Here is a 17005-nt window from a genome sequence, read left to right as displayed (position 1 = left end):
CAAGGAAATTTCACCATCAGCAAACTTTTTCAATTCTGCTTGACTCTTCACCACTTCTTGAGAAACTTTCACTTCCTTTCCCATTGACATAGCTAACTCAACATCAATCAAGGCTAGACAATTATAATAATTGTCTATGAAGATTTTGATATGACCAAGAGCAAGTCTCAACACCTCCTTGCCTGTTCCTTAAAGTTTCGAAGCATCCATATCTTTGAGAATCAATGCAACTTAAATAAGATCATTCAAATTCATTAATGGAAAATCAACAACTTAGAAGTCGAAAGCAACATTATTTTCCTTTACAACATGTAATCGAAAGTTTTGAATCATATTCTCGAAAAGAACATACTTCGTCACACTCAGTGCCCGAACAAGCTTGACTAAGGACCAAACCTCCTCCTGATCCTTTCCCAACACAGCATGAAACCTCAGCTTAAAATGAATAAACTCATCTTTGTCTGGAAACTGATCAACTATTTTGTATTGAGTTGTGATGAACATTATTTCATTTATTGGGAAGTCAAGCTGATTCATATTAGAATTTTCTATGGCACAACTCTTCCTTGGCTTTTTCTCGAATGCATACATTTCGTTGTATGACACCCTCGCTTCAATATTTTCATAACTATGAAGTTTTATTGGATCACCTTTATCCATAGTAGGAGGATCATTTTCTCGAAGCCTCAAAATACTCTGAATTTGGCGTTGTTTTACCATTTCATCTTCGCTTTCTACCTTTCTTTCTTCTTTTGACTTCTCTATCACAACCTCTTTTCCTTTCCCCCTATCCCTTTTTGAATAGGTCTTGTTGTTGTTTTAGTTGCCATCACTGCATCAGCCTTTGAAATTATTGGAGTTGGTATTTGAGTTGTTATCACCTTCCCAACAGTTTTCGCTTCTTCTTTGTTTTTCAATGAAGCGTCTCCTCTTTTACTAACCTTCGCATCTTCTCCTTTACCAACCTTCATCTTTTCTTCCCCTTGCACCCTGTGACAATAGGTGGGGCACTCGTTGGTAAAAGATTAATGAAACTTGACAAAGGTGCCAACTTCTTCTGTATTATAGTCTCAAGATTGCGAAACTTCTGAGTTAAAAACTCAGGAGTTAAAACAGATGAAGACCCAAACTTCGAAATAGACTCCTTTAAATCAACAAGCATGGCATTAAGTTTGCCAAAGCTTGAAATATCAGCATCAACCTTGTCTTCTACTTTGGGAACAAGTGATTGATACGTCTCCACGAACTTTGTTACAGCAGCAACAATAATATCCAGTTTCGAAAGTATAGAGGAGTAATTGGTACTCAACTCATTAATTTCTTTAGACACTTCAACCTTCAGCTCTTCAATCTTTCGGTTCACATCCGCCCGGACAGTTTTTACATCCTTGACAAAAAGAACATGTCGTTCCTTTGCCACCATCTCAGTTCTTTGAGTTCTCCATTAAATGAGTCGGATTGAGCCTTGATTCGGAGCTCATTACTTTTATCCATCATATCCAGTTTATGTTGAAGTCAAAGCTCCTGAGCCTTGATCATCACGTCGACTTCAATTCCAGAAACTAAATGCCTACCCCCTGCATCAGCTTGTGATTGAAGAATGGAGTTGAGCTTCATGTTGAGTATTTTAAATTGCTTCCCATACATTAGCATATGATCCAGAATATTTTCTTCCTCAGGATCAAATTCTAAGTCTGTAAAAGAACCTCCAAAGCCTCCTCCATCGGTTTCGTCATCGGACATAGGTTTGGGTGGGTTAGTAGATTGAGATGTGAATAAGGAAGTGATAGGTTGTTCTAAGATGTTTTCGAGAGTAGGTGAATTGGTGGTGGTGACAACTTTTGAAACAAAGGGTAGTAATGAAGTAGTGGGAATGGTAGTTGTTTTGAAAGTAGAAGGAGTGATAATATGAGATGTACCTTGTGAATTAGCAGGATTCGATACACCTTCACCCATATTGACATTTGCATCCGTATCAGATACGTGTGCAGGGATGCCTGAAGCTCTAACCTCCTCAGTTAATGACTTGGTTACAGAGACTTCGGGTGGTATGACATCAGTCTTCTTAGGTGTAGACGTTGGTGGTGATTTAGTTCCCAATGGAGTTTCTGGAACAACTTCATCTTCTAACGAATCATCTTGAATGATGAGATTTCTCTTCTTTTGTTTCCCAATAATGTGTTTCGCCACACCTTCTGCTCTTATTTTCTTCGATTTGGGAGAAACCGGTGGTGGAATTTCGCGAACAATAACACCCCTCGATTTAATTGTGTCTTTCGAACCAATGGTGAATGCTCTTCAAAAGATGATTTTGATTTGTGAGCTAACTTCTTCAATTGCTTTAGCACCCCAGAATTTGAAGGTACCAATTCCTTCAAAGGACTAGTTTGTGTAACTTCGATTGGCTTTTGTACTTTCTTTGGTTCTTTAACTTCATCACCAAATGTCTTCTTTGGTGACATTTCAATTTTCTTCTTTGTAACAACTTTTGAAGGACCGGCTTCAATCTCTTTCTTGTACTTCCTGGATTGCTTTGAAGAACCCTCATCAGAACGAGGGAAAAGAACCCCAGTTTCAATTGAAGGGTTGATAGTTTTCAAGTAAGCCACCAATACAGGGTTCGAAGGATCAATCTTCTTTAGCATAGCATCTGGAATTCTTGCTACACTTGGAAACACCTCCACATCATCTTCAACGGATTTCAGAAAATGATACTTCAGAAACTCAACTTTGGGTTCATCAACGGGCACCTGAATGCCTTCCTTCTCATACATATATCGAATTATTAGGCTCCAATATCTTGCACACGAAATGCCATCAACTACATTCGTGTTCTCCACACTCTTTAGAAATTCCTTCCACATCTGAGTAGCATAATCACCTGGCAGATCATAGTAAAAGCCAGCAACCATGGCATAAACTTCCAGTCTTCCCTTGTCAAGACCAACACTTCGTCCAGTTAAACAACGAAGGTAAATCCCAAATAAAAAATTCCAGTTACACGGTAAACTGGACTTCTTGAACCCGCTTATCTTTGTAAGAATAGGTTGATAACCCATCTCATTGAACATGTGTAACACTTGTTCATTAGTAACTTTATAGAATGGTGGAGAATTGGGGATTTCAAGAATTTGGGCAAACAACTTCTTGGATATGTGAAATTTCTTGTCATTCACCATGTTAAAAGTAACCACATCCATTGTCTTGTTGTAAGTAGCAGTAGAACCAACCAATGAGAGCCAAGACATCGGAACTTCAAACGAGTTGAACATCGCAGTTGACAAAACCGAGTGTTTCAGGGCTACAACTAGCATCTTGAGTTCTTCTGGATAAACTGATACATCTCCATCAACCTGATAATTGGTACTTTGGATCTTCATTATTGGTTGAGAAGACAAGTCTTCAATGGTGTTGGATTGACGGACTGTCATTACTAGGGTTTTAAGAAAGCTTGGAATACAGAGAAAAATTAGGTCACTGATCGACTGAGAATACTTTTGAACGCGTAAAGTTGGAATGAGAAACAATGTGCCCTTTTATATGTATCCTCAATGTGAATATCAATCGATCACATTAATGACCAAGCCACGTTTTCCCTTGAAAATCACACCACTAGCCGTTAAGGATGCCATGTCAGACAAAGTAATGAGCACTTTATCCTTGAAACGCGCATTGTTGCCAGACCGTCACATCACACTTCTGTTCGTGAGTACCAAGTGGATAAGGACCAAAACCTTTGGAATGGAGGTTGGGATCTTTCGCTTTTGGGTTTGGAAGCGAAGTTATGTACCAGACTTTCGAAATCTTCAGCCTGGGTTGGTGTTACTCAGAACCTCAAGGATTTCGTGAGTGCAGTATGCCAAAGAAAAAGATAAGAAGTAAAATAAGAAAATTTTGGTTCTGTGATGTCGAAAAAAAAAATTCAATATAAAGGCAGATGAATCTCGAGCAAAGATTGCTTCGCTGATTATCAAGAGAGATAATCAATAGCTTGTGTGGTTTCCCGTGAATTACAATCGAATACTTGTGAAGAAGTATCCAAGGGCATCTTTTGATATGGCTAAATAGGTGGTTGAAAATTTCGTTACATATCACAACTAAACATAAGTGTGAGAAATTGTAACCGAAATTACTTGTTTGACCAGTGTAGTCAGTAACAAGTTTGCTTTGAAAAACTTTATGATGTAACGAAGGTAAAGAAAGATACTCATACATAAATCATATTCTTGAAAATAAAATGAACACTGGATCTTTGTTGGGAAACAAATGTCGTGGGCTTCGAACATTTGATCAAGACCACTCAAAACGAAAAAAAATGATTTTGAGTATCGAAAATAGGTACAGAAACAAATGTTTCGTGAAAATCTGGAACAAAGTTCCCCGTCAATTCCTTATAAATTTTGAAAAATTGGGTTTCACTTTCATCACGGCCTCATGAATCTAGATCATAAACATAGATGTTTGATATGTCTAAATCCTGATTGGTTTTTACCAGGGATCTCTTGGACATATGTCTTTGTGTGTGATTGTGTAAGAAATTTAGGATGAAAAAGATTGTTTAAAGACACACATGTACCTCTGCTATGATTGGACCAAGCAGTAAACTCTTAACTCATATGAGAAGAGTAAGGTAGCTCTGGCACTAATGTGAATACAGCCTGATTAGGAAGAATTTTCGTGATGAAAAATTCATTACGGCTTTCGAAAACACATTGAGTCAATGGAGGCTTGGGTCGACATGCTGCAGCATGCTTCTAGGGACATCCTAATTAGTATAAAGTTTTTCGAAGAGATACCTGATCTTAGAACTGCAAGCATGACCCCTTGAAAGTCTTCGTTGAAAGCTACATTAACAATGTAAAACACAAACTACAAAAAGAAGAAAATCTTTTTGAATTTTTGTTTAAGTAAAGTAAAGAACTGAAATAAGAAAATATTTTTGTTATTTTTGATTTTTCGAAAAGAAAGGACAAACAAAAGAAAATATTTTTGATATTTTTGATTTTTTCGAAAATAAAGAACAAGTAACGAAAATATTTTTTGTTGTTTTCAAATTTTTCGAAAATAAAGACAAATAAAAGTTGTACCAAACTAGCGAAAATGTTTTCTTGTATCCATATTGTTGTGATATCGAAAGCGAAGCATATCGAAGCATTGACTATGAACAGTAACCGTTGAATAGTGAACAGTAACCGCCGAATCAACATCTTTCCTCCGCATTCACTTTTCATTCTTTCGAAATTGATCTTGGAACTGAACTAGCATTGATCATCCCCATACTTGTCAAAATTCTAACAAACAAATTTTCATCTAAAGGTATTGTAAAGATATCAGCAAGTCGATCAATTGTCTTTACAAAATGAACTTCGATATTTCCATCTTCCACATGATCTTTTATAAAATGATAACGAAGAGCAATGTGCTTCGTTTTTGAATGTTGCACTGGATTATGACAAATGCGTATAGCACTTTGTGGATAACAATACAAAGGAATCTTTTTCATATTTATAGCATAATCACGCAATTGGCTTTGAATCCAAATGATTTGAGAAGTAGAAGCAGCAACAGCAACATATTCAGCTTCAGCTGTCGAAATTGCGACACAAGTTTGCTTTTTCGATTGCCAGCTTACAAGCTTCCCATATAAAAGTTGACATCCGCCACTAGTACTCTTTCTATCAAGATTGAAACCTCCTAAGTCCGCATCTGAGAATGCTTGAATGAAAAAGCTTGATTTCGAAGGATACCATAATCCTAACGAAATTATTCCTTTGAGATATCGTAAAATATTTTTCACAGCAGTTAAGTGAGGTTCTCTAGGATTTGATTGGTACCTAGCACAATTACAAACATAATATATAATATCAGGTTGACTTTCCGCAAGGTAAAGTAACGAACCTATCATGCTCCTGTATAAAGTAAGATCAACAGCAGGTTTATATAACGAATGTGTGAGCCTTGTTCCAACTGCCATCGGTACTCTTAACTTTGTGCTATTTGTCAATCCAAACTTTTCAAGCAGATTCTTTGTGTATTTCTCTTGATTGATAAAAATGCCTTCTTTACTTTGACGAATATTTAACCCCAGAAAGTTATTAATTTTTCCCATCATACTCATCTCAAATTGGCTTTTCATCAAATTTTCGAATTCACTAGACAAAGCAGGGTCAGTAGAGCCAAAAATAATATCATCGACATAAATTTGAACAAGCATGAGATGATTCCCAACTTTATTTCGAAATAAATTGGGGTCAACTGATCATTGTTTAAATTTCGATTGTTTTAAGAAATTGGTAAGAGTTGCATACCAGGCTCTTGGTGCTTTTTTTAACCCATAAACAACTTTATCTAAAATATAACAATGATCAGGAAACTCTTCATTTACAAAACCTGGAGGTTGTTCAACGTAAACAGTCTCTTCAAGTTCCCCGTTGAGAAAAGCATATTTAACATCCATTTGATATACATCGAAGTCCTTGTGAGCTGCATAAGCTAAAAATATTCGAACAGCCTCGAGTCTTGCGACAGGGGAAAATGTTTCTTCATAGTCTATGCATTCTTGTTGCGAATATCCTTTAACTAAAAGTCTAGCCTTATTTCGAACAATATTACCATCTTTGTCTTTTTTATTTTTGAAAATCCATTTTCACCCGACAATTGAAACATCTTTTGGTTTAGGAATTAATCTCCAAACCTTGTTTCTTTCGAATTCAGCCAACACAGACTGCATAGCAACAACCACCCAATCAGAGTGTTCCATAGCATTCTTAACTGACTTTGGTTCTATTTTCGAAATAAAAACATTAAGCATGCAAAATTCTTGATTAGCATTAAGTACCTCATTCTTTGCACGTAATTGAGCTCTTGTTAACACACCATCTTGAGGATTTCCAAGTACTTGTTCTTTCGGATGATTTCTTGTCCATTTCTCCAATGGTGGATATGTTGGATCAAAATCCAATGGTGCATCTTCAAACATTTCATCATTCTCTGAACCTGCAACAAATATATTATCATTTGAGTCATGAAAAATTTCATTTTGAATATTCGTCACATTTGGTTCGAATTGCTCCCCCTGGACACTAACATCATTTTCAGAATGCTCAGGATGTTCCCTCTCAATATTATCATCCATTATCCTATTATCCCCTTCGAAAGAATGCTCCCCCTCAACATTAGAAGTTGAATCTAAGTGCTCCCCCTCCACTTGTGAATTCGGCATACTTTCGCTATTTACAGGAGAATTAGATGGCGATTGTATGTCAACATCAATTTGAGATAATGTCGAAAAATCAGAATGCTTTGAAGATTCAGGAAGTCGATTATCCTTAGCATTGACTTCAGCATCACCAGCTTTATACACCAAAAATTAAATCATAATAAAAATCAAGTGAATTAATATTTTCAGATTCGTCATTTGATTCATTAATAATTGGTTTTTGTTCAAAACATTTTTCAACTCGTTTAACGTAATAATCATCAAAAGTGAGATTAAACGTTTCTTCAACGTTTCGTGTTCGTTTATTCAACACTCTGTAAGCAACCAAGTTTTGAGAATATCCTAAAAATATCCCTTCATTAGCTTTAGACTGAAATTTCGAAAGATTATCCTTGAGATTCATGATAAAACACCTATAGCCAAAAACATGAAAGAATTTGACATTAGGTTTTTGGTTATTAATAATTTCATAAGGAGTAATGTTGAAACGTCGATGTATGAATGATCGATTTTGCATAAAACATGCAGTGGAAACAGCTTCAGCCCAAAGATATTGAGGAAGATTTGCATAGGTGAGCATCGTTCTTGCTGCTTCGCAAAGAGAACGATTTTTCTTTCAACAACACCATTCTGTTGAGGTGTATATGGTGATGAGAAATTATGCGAAATTCCTTTATATGTTAACAAAGAATCAAGAACATTATTCTTAAATTCTAAGCCATTATCATTTTTGATCTTTTGAACTTTCTTTTTCAAACTTGTCTCTATTTGTTTGATGAAATCGATCATTGTTTGAGCTACTTCAGATTTTAACCTAAGAAAATAAACCCAAGTAAATCGTGAAAAATCATCAACAACAACCAAAATATACCGTTTCTTATTGAGAATTTCAACAGTTGATGGTCCACAAAGGTCAATATGAAGAAGTTCCAATGGTTCCACAAATTTTGAATCGATGACAATAGGATGTCCTTGACGATGTTGTTTCCCTTGTTCGCAAGCTGCACATAAAGTATCATTATCAAATTTTAAAACAGGTAAACCTCGAACAAGATCATTTACCACCAATTTGTTAAGATTTCGAAAGTTCAAATGAGAAAGCCTTCGATGCCAAATCCATCTAACATCTGTTGAAGCTTTCGAAAGTAAGCATACAGAGGGTATTCCAACAATGGGTTTGATGTCAACTGTGAACATGTAACCATGTCTTTTAGATTTGAGCAAAACTTCATTTTTATTGACATTCGAAATAATACTTCCTTCTTCATTAAACACCACTTGATTACCAGTGCCCACAACCAATTGTGAAACACTTATCAAGTTATGTTGAAGTCCTTCGACATATGCAACTCTATTGACTGTAAATTTCCCATTCGTGACTTTACCATATCCTTTCACTTGGCATTTTTGATTGTTTCCAAACTTCACTACTCCTGCATTCTCTAAACTTCGAAAATCACACATTCTCCTTCTTTCCAGTCATGTGACGAGAGCAACCACTATCAATATACCATTTTTCGTCATATTGCTTGTCACACATCACCTGCAATCAATGGAAGAATTTAGGTACCCAAGGCTGTTTGGGTCCTTGGTGATTAGTTTGAAAAATAGAATGAAATTTAGAGCCTAAAACCCAATTACAAATTTTTGTTTTGAGACTATGAACTAAGTCCACATCATGAGTTAAAGGCGCAGAAATATAATTTTTCGAAAGTTTTGGATTGGCAGTGCTTTCGCCTTTTGCTTCTCAACTTGTTTTAGTTTCGAAGTTGGCTGCCATGTTTGAACAGAAGGATTTGATTCTTTCAAAGATGAACTTCCAGTTGAAGATTCATTCAAATACTTCTGATAAGCATCCTTTAATTGTTGTTGAGAGAATTTTCCTGATTGATAGGATTTCCCTTTCCCTTCAAGCCAATGATCTATATTTCGCACATTTGGTTTACCCTTGGTATATGAAACTTTGGTATCTTGTTTTGCAGATAGGTTGGGAAATTTTGGTGAATGTGGAATGAACTTAACACTTGGTTTTATTCGAACATTTTCAAACTTTTGATTTGCAGCATTTGAGTGAAAACTTGTTTATGAAGAAAATCAATTTTGAAAATTCTTTGAATGATGTGTGAAATGATTTTGTTTTGAAAAATGATTTTGTGAAAACCGTTGTTGATTTTGTGAACTAAAATTCTTTTCTGATTTATGATTTTGAAACTTCCTTGTTTTATATGTTTGAGTAGGATTTTGAGGAAAAAAGTTAGTTTCTTCATATTTTGATTTCGAAAGATTCGGTTGTAAGGTAACAAAATTTGTCTTACTGTCTAAACTTGTTGAAGACATTGTCTTAACTGATTTAGACATTAAGTTTTCAGACTTTTGCTGTGTCATATCTTTTTGTTTCTTTCGAGACTCAACAACTTGCCAAAAAAATTTCTTTCGTGCTTGTCTCTTTGAAATCTCATTTTCTTTCAAAAACTTGTCAATTTGATCTCTAAAAGCTTGTGAATTTATTTTGACAGTTTGATTTGTTTCAACATCAACTTGTTTTTCCACTTCATTTGATATTTCTTGTTTTTCAACCCATTTTCGTTGTGGTTTTTGTCTTTGAAAAGTATATGAGTTCTGTGTGAAATTGTTTTCGATAGTGCTTTGATTCGAAAACAATCCTTCAGTTGATGTGTGCTTGTTATCTTGCTCAACTAATTTGTTAAATTCAGGTTTGATGTTATCGATATTTCCAGCTAAGACAAACACTTGATTGGGAAAGATGACATCATCTGTGCATTTGAAATTAGGATACACGACTGAATGTGTTTCAAGATAATGAGCACCTTTTTCTTTCATCACTTTGTCGATTTTTTTTGTTTCTCCATACACCTCATCAACAACAATTCATGGAATTTCTGTTTCTTTCGAAACAACATTTGTTATGGTTGTTGTTTGAAACATCATTATCCTCATCATCACTGCTATCAGTTTGACTATCTCTAACACTCACATGATCGAAATCACAGACTTTCGAAGTTGAGGGTTTGTCAATGTCAATCTTAACCATCGAATCATTACAGTTTTCTTTGCATTTAGACTTAGATGTGATATTAGTGACAGACAACTGAGAACAATCAACACATTCCTCTTCCTCAATTTCACTGATTTTGCTAATATTGTCATAATTATCTTCGATATCAGCAAAATTAAATTGAGAGTCAGATGTCGAATTCTCATTTCTTTTCAAAATCTTTATTTGTTCATTTTTGGTAAGAGTTTCATTCACAATGTCAACTAATTCATTTGCATCAAGACATTCATCTATTTTCACAATACCATAAGCAAACCTATTGTTAGGAACTCTATCAAATTCAACTATGGTTTTATCACAATCATAAGATATGCTATCAACCTTCTCTCTTTTGAAAGCTAGAAAAGGTAATAACTTCTTATGTTGTTCTTTGCTTATATCAAATGAATGATGCAATGTTGTCAATTTTTCGTACAAACGCTTAGCTGTATTACAATAAATGTTTCTTTGTGCCAATAACATGCAAACATCCTTACTTAAATTTTCCCTATCACACATGATATTTTTCAATTGTAATTCGAGATATTATACTCTCATTCTCTTTGAATCCAACTACTTATGTGTCTCTAGTAATTGAGGCATAAGCTATCACACGCCCCCGCTGCATCAACATTGATCCCATACATGCGATCAAAGCGTCACAGTAGACTACGAAGTCATCTACTCCCTCTGGCTGGGTGAGAATCGGTGCTTCGCATAGTCGCTGTCTGAGCGTCTCGAAGGCTGACTGCTGCTCAAGACCCCATCGAAACACCACCGACTTCTTGGTCAGTCGGGTCAGCGGAACTGCTATCTTGGAGAAGTCTTGGATAAATCTCCTGCAATACCCTGCTAGACCTAGGAAGCTCCGAATCTCGGATGGAGACCTTGGGACCTCCCACTGCATCACGGCCTCTATCTTGGCCGGATCAACTAATATACCCTTCTGGTTGACGAGGTGCCCAAGAAACTACACCTCGCGCAACCAAAACTCGCACTTGGAGAACTTTGCGAAAAGTCTCTCCCTACTCAAAGTCTCTAGCACCTCCTTCAGGTGATCCTCATGCTGCTCCTGAGTCTTGGAATAAACCAAGATGTCGTCAATGAATACTATTACAGACCGATCTAGCATCGGTCTGCATACGCGGTTCATGAGGTCCATGAATGCGACTGGAGCGTTGGTGAGCCCAAACGGCATCACCACAAACTCATAATGACCATAGCGGGTCCTAAAAGCGGTCTTCTGCACATCATCATATCTGACCCGCATCTGGTGATATCTGGACTGCAAATCAATCTTGGAAAACCAAGACGCTCCCTGAAGCTGGTCAAAAAAATCATCTATCCTCAGGAGTGGGTAACGGCTCTTCACTGTTACCTTATTCAGCTCTCGATAATCTATGCACATACGATGCGACCCGTCCTTCTTCTTCACAAACAGGATCGGGGCTCCCCAAGGTGAACTGCTCCTGCAACTGTGTAGACAACTCCTGTATCTCAGGAGGAGCCAACCGATATGGTGCCTTGGCTATCGGAGCCGCACCAGGGACCAGGTTAATCCGGAACTCAATCTGTCTCTCCGGAGGTATCCCAGGCAAATCCTCCGGGAATACGTCCGGGTACTCTCGCACTACTGGTACATCATCAACTGCCGCCTTACCCTTATCTCGGGTATCCATGATATAGGCGACGAATCCTGCGCTTCCCTGTTAGAAGTAGCGCCTCGCTCTCGCCGCTGGACAAAGAATCGGTCTGCGCTGTGTCCTCTCGCCTTGAATCACTAACTCTCCCCCACTAGGAGTGCGAACCCTCACTAACTGCAGCTCACAATCAATCACTGCCCCGTTGGGACTCAACCAATCCATGCCCACTATAACCTTATTCCCTCACAGGGGAATAGGAACCAAATCCACTGAGACCTGCTCATCAAATAATCGTAGTGTACATCCTCTATGAACTCTCGCGACTCTAACGGTCCTGCCATCAACTATCTCAACGTAGAGTGGGTAATCCAGCTCCCCTGGAGCTATACTAAATCGCTTGCTAAGTGCGAGCGACACGAAAGATCGGGTAGCACCCGAATCAAATAGTACCACGACTGATATGTCGTTCACTAAGAACGACCCCGTAACCACATCAGGAGTGCTCGTGCCTCCTCTGCTGTCAACTGGAAGGCCCTGCTCTTCGTCACTGGCGCCTCAGCCCGACCCTGACGGCCGTCTGTAATCCTCAATGTAGCAGGGGCGGGTGCCACCACCTTCCCTGCTGCTGCTAAACTCGGACACTAGGACCTCTTGTGGCCCCTCTGATTGCACTGAAAGCAAATCAGATCAGAAAGTGTTGTGGTAGTAGTGGTAGAAGTAGCAGTACAATCCCTACTCACATGCCCTGTTCGGCCGCACTTGAAGCAGCCCGAACTCCCTGCCCTACACGTCCCCTCATGCGACCTGCCACACTTGCCGTAGCGGCCTCGGCCCTGCTGGCCCTTCCCTTGGGAATCTGTCTTGGGCTTCTTGCCCGAGCCTTCCATGCCAGATACTTCCTCTGACTTCCTCTTCCTCTCCATCTCTAAATCAATCTCTCTCTCACGAGCCCTCGCTATCATATCCTCCAACGTCTTGCAGCTGGAACGGCTCACAAACTGGCAGATATCACTCCGCAACATCTCATGGTACCTAGCCTTTTTCATCTCCTCGTCTACTACATACTGCGGAACAAGAAGGGCCCTCTCCCTGAACTTGGCGGTGATCTCCGCCAAAGTCTCAGTCGTCTGCTGGAGGTCCTGAAACTCTCTAGAAAGCTCTTGCACCTCAATAACAGGTGCGAACTCGGTCCTGAACCTGGTCGTGAAATCACTCCAGGTCATCGTATCCAACACAATGTCATCACCAATGGCTCTCCTAACCTCCTCCCACCAGTCACGTGCCCTGTCCTGTAGAAGACAGGACACAAGCCTAACCTTGTCCCCCTCGGGACATCTGCTGGTGTGGAACACGTTGGCGACATCCGCCAACCATCTGGTACTCACAAGGGGGTCCCGAGCGCCATGGTAGTCGGGATCTCCACAAGCACTGAACTCCCTGAAGGTCAGTGTGCGCGACCCCATCATGGCCGCAATCTCAGTGCGGAACGCACTCAACCTCTCATCCAAAAGCTCAAGAATGCCCTCCTTGATCGTGCCAAAGATCACAGGAGTCTGGTCTAGTATAATGCACATGATCTAAGAGGAGATGAACTCCCTGATCTGCTCATCTAGCTGCTCAGCTCCAGAGCCTGAGCCTGATCCCTCACCGGCACCTGAACTGCCGACTGCTGGTCTAGGGCGTAAAACCACCATTCTGAAAAACATAACATAACAACATCAGAATACTGAACATAACTCGAGGGATCTCATACACCACAAGTTTCCTGGATTCATCTCAGCCTTCCTTGGTTCGAGTACGGATCCTATGCTTTCAGTAGTACGGGCCCATACTACCTTCCACATCTATCCGTACTTTGCTCAAGAACTGCCTTGACTCCACCAAGTCCTTCTACTACTACTGCTTCACACGCTACTCTCATCCTAGGCTTGACCTAGGGTAATCACCATCCTACTCTCCGCCATCAGCTGCACAAGAAGTCCGTGTCACCTTCCCCTAACTAGTTTGTGAATACTATTACATATCACTAAGGCTAGATAATTCTTCGAATGAGAGATCCTACCCTACAACGGTTGGACTCAAACAAGAGCTGGGCAAAATAGAGCTAGAACTAACCTTCTGAAATTATTTAACCCTTGCAATATGTAACGTAGCATATTCATTCACTAGTTAGTAAAAGATCACTAAGACTCCTAAAAGCACAAAGCAAGCAACATTCGAGCATCGAGTACACATAATCAAGCATATACTACTCTGGCTATCATACAGGAAAATCTGTACTAGCATGTAGTTCTCATAAAGCTGGAAAACATTTAACAGGCACATATGGCATCCTTCCTAGATCCTTAGTCCTAATCTAGCATGCTGTTCTAATAAAGCTGATAATCATAATATAGCATAAACTTGTATGAGTAGTTTGGGAGTACTTACTTGAGCTCGATTGATTGCATGCACCACACCCTTTTTCAAAGTTTTCTTATATTTTCAAAACCCTTTTTGTAAAAATGATTTTTCTTTTGAAAATTTTATACCACTTCCTTAGTTTGAGTTCAGACACACCCGAAAAGTGTGCTCGAATCCCTCAAACTAAGGCTCTGATACCAACTTGAAACATCCCAAAAATACAACCCAAAAATTTCGTTTTTAAAACATGATTAAAACCATAATATCATTCCCAAAGTATAAAAATCATAACCCATGTGTTTCAAAATGTCATAATATCTATCACATATCAAATCTGATATCGAATATCAGAGTAAAACTCCCACGCTGAAGATTGTGGTGTGTGTCATGCGATCATCCCGAGCCCTTTCCTTTGCTAATGGAAGTACCTGAAACCAAAACTGAAACTGTAAGCACAAAGCTTAGTGAGCTCCCCCAAGCTACCACACACCATACACATATAACATGCAACTAAGAGATACGGTCCCCGCCCATACTCATGGAGATACGGGCCCCTCGCACACTCCACTGACTCTGAGACACGGGCCCCGCCCACTCTCAGCTACTTCGAGATACGGGCCCCGCCCACACTCGGCTACTATGAGATACGGGCCTCGCCCACACTCAACTACTATGAGATACGGGCCCCGCCTACACTCAACTACTATGAGATAAGGGCCCCACCCACACTCAGCTACTAACAAACATACAAGTATCACATAGAAAACAAGTATAACTAATTCTATGTGTCAGGCATATATCCTTAATCGAACTAAGCTGTGAGATACGGGCCCCGCCCACACTCGGCTACTATGACATACGGGCCCCGCCCACACTCAACTACTAACATATCAATCTACGGGCCGACCTTGGTGCCTTAGACTCGTTCCTACTGAAGGGAAACTCACCTCGTACGACTGACTGCAGAAAACTCGAGTGAGCAGTCCCTGTCTGCTGCTCCGGCGACTCTCCGACTATCAATTCCATACAACACTTAATCAAAATATGATAATCCTTCTTAGGGTAAAATGACCATTTTACCCTCTGGTCAAAGTCAAAATCCTGGTCAAAGTCATCACCCAGTTGACCTGACTCGTCGAGTTGGTTCACCAACTCGTCGAGTCCCTATTCTTTCATTTGTTCCCAACCCCGACTCTACTCGTCGAGTCTAGCAAGAACTCGACGGGTTCTCCTTCAAACATAACATTAGGACTATCTTCATCTGACTCGCCGAGTTCATCCTTGAACTCGTCGAGTTCATCTTCATCATATGAGTGTGGCTAGTCTGTGACTCGCCGAGTTGTATGAACAACTCGTCGAGTCCGTCTTCATGGGTTGGGAGATTGCCTTGGACTCTCCGAGTGTGTTCATCCACTCGCCGAGTCCCATGGTTTCCAGGTCCATAACTACGTTTATTTTGTTGAGTCCTCCTTTTGGACTCATCCAGATCCCTTCCATACTCAACTAAATCCCTTCGAATCAGAAAAAGTTGGGGAACTAAACCCCTAACTCGCCGAGTCCCATGAATGACTCATCGAGTCAACTAATGTCCATGCCCATAACTCGATTTCTGATGTGCTAATCTCATCCAAAGGGTAGATCTGGGCTCCTAAGGTCGATATAACACGTAAAGTCATGAATTTTACATCCATGCATGGGACTTATAAGCTCAAAAGACCAAAAATAGGGTTTATTACATGCATGGGGTTCTCATGGCCATAAAGCTGGCACCTTTATGCCATGATAACCCTCCAAGGTTCCAATCCGAAGCATTTACCCTATATTACACTCTACAATCTGGAATGGCTTGGAAATGCCCCCAAAGATGACAAGATTCAAGCCTCAAAGTACATCTAACAATTAAGGAGTCAAGGTAGAAGCTCTTTACCTCAAATAACTGGAAGTGCAACCATAACTCTGGATCCACTGACTTGCTTCTTGATTCACTAAGTGTTCCCTTTCTTCTTCTAACTTCAAATCCCATGGGAAGGCACAAATTGATCAAGAATGCTCACAATTGATTAGGGTTTCGAGGAGAGAGCTTGAAGGCGATGGAGGCTGGGGTAGAAGCCTCATAAGATGTTTAAATAGGGTGCAAACCCTCCAATTTAGGGTTTCACTCAGACAGCTCCTACTCGCCGAGTCGGTCTTCCGAGTCGTCAAGTAGGTCACTTAGTCCCCCGAACTGGAGTCGATCCTACTCGACGAGTTGGGCCTCCAACTTGCCGAGTCCAAGGGTAAAATATGAAGTTTGGCTTGAATTTAAATACGTACCTGAGACCGGATGTTACAACTAAGCAGGTGCATTTCATGATTATATTTACATTTCCAATCAAATGATTTATCGTATCATGGATTCTAGACAAGTCTACAAACGAGTGGAATCACAAGTGCTGTGATTTTTAAGTTTACTTAGTTTTAAGATCGAATTCATGGGATAAGATACAACATCAATATGTACAATATCATGCAGCTTTTGCAGACACATGACCATAATATACCTTGAGGTAAATGTTTATGCTGATAAATATACCTCTCATACACAGTCATATCTTTTTGCAGAGAGGTGTTGATAGCTAACCACAGTAAGCATAGCATTGACCATGTTTTAGCGAAGTTACCTCTCCGAAACGCTCTTCATATACG

Source organism: Lactuca virosa, chromosome 5 (genome assembly GCF_052849685.1).
Source record: "Lactuca virosa cultivar CGN04683 chromosome 5, Lactuca_virosa_CGN04683_v6, whole genome shotgun sequence".
In the NCBI taxonomy this organism is placed as follows: Eukaryota; Viridiplantae; Streptophyta; class Magnoliopsida; order Asterales; family Asteraceae; genus Lactuca; species Lactuca virosa.
Note: the sequence above shows the minus strand (reverse complement) of the source record.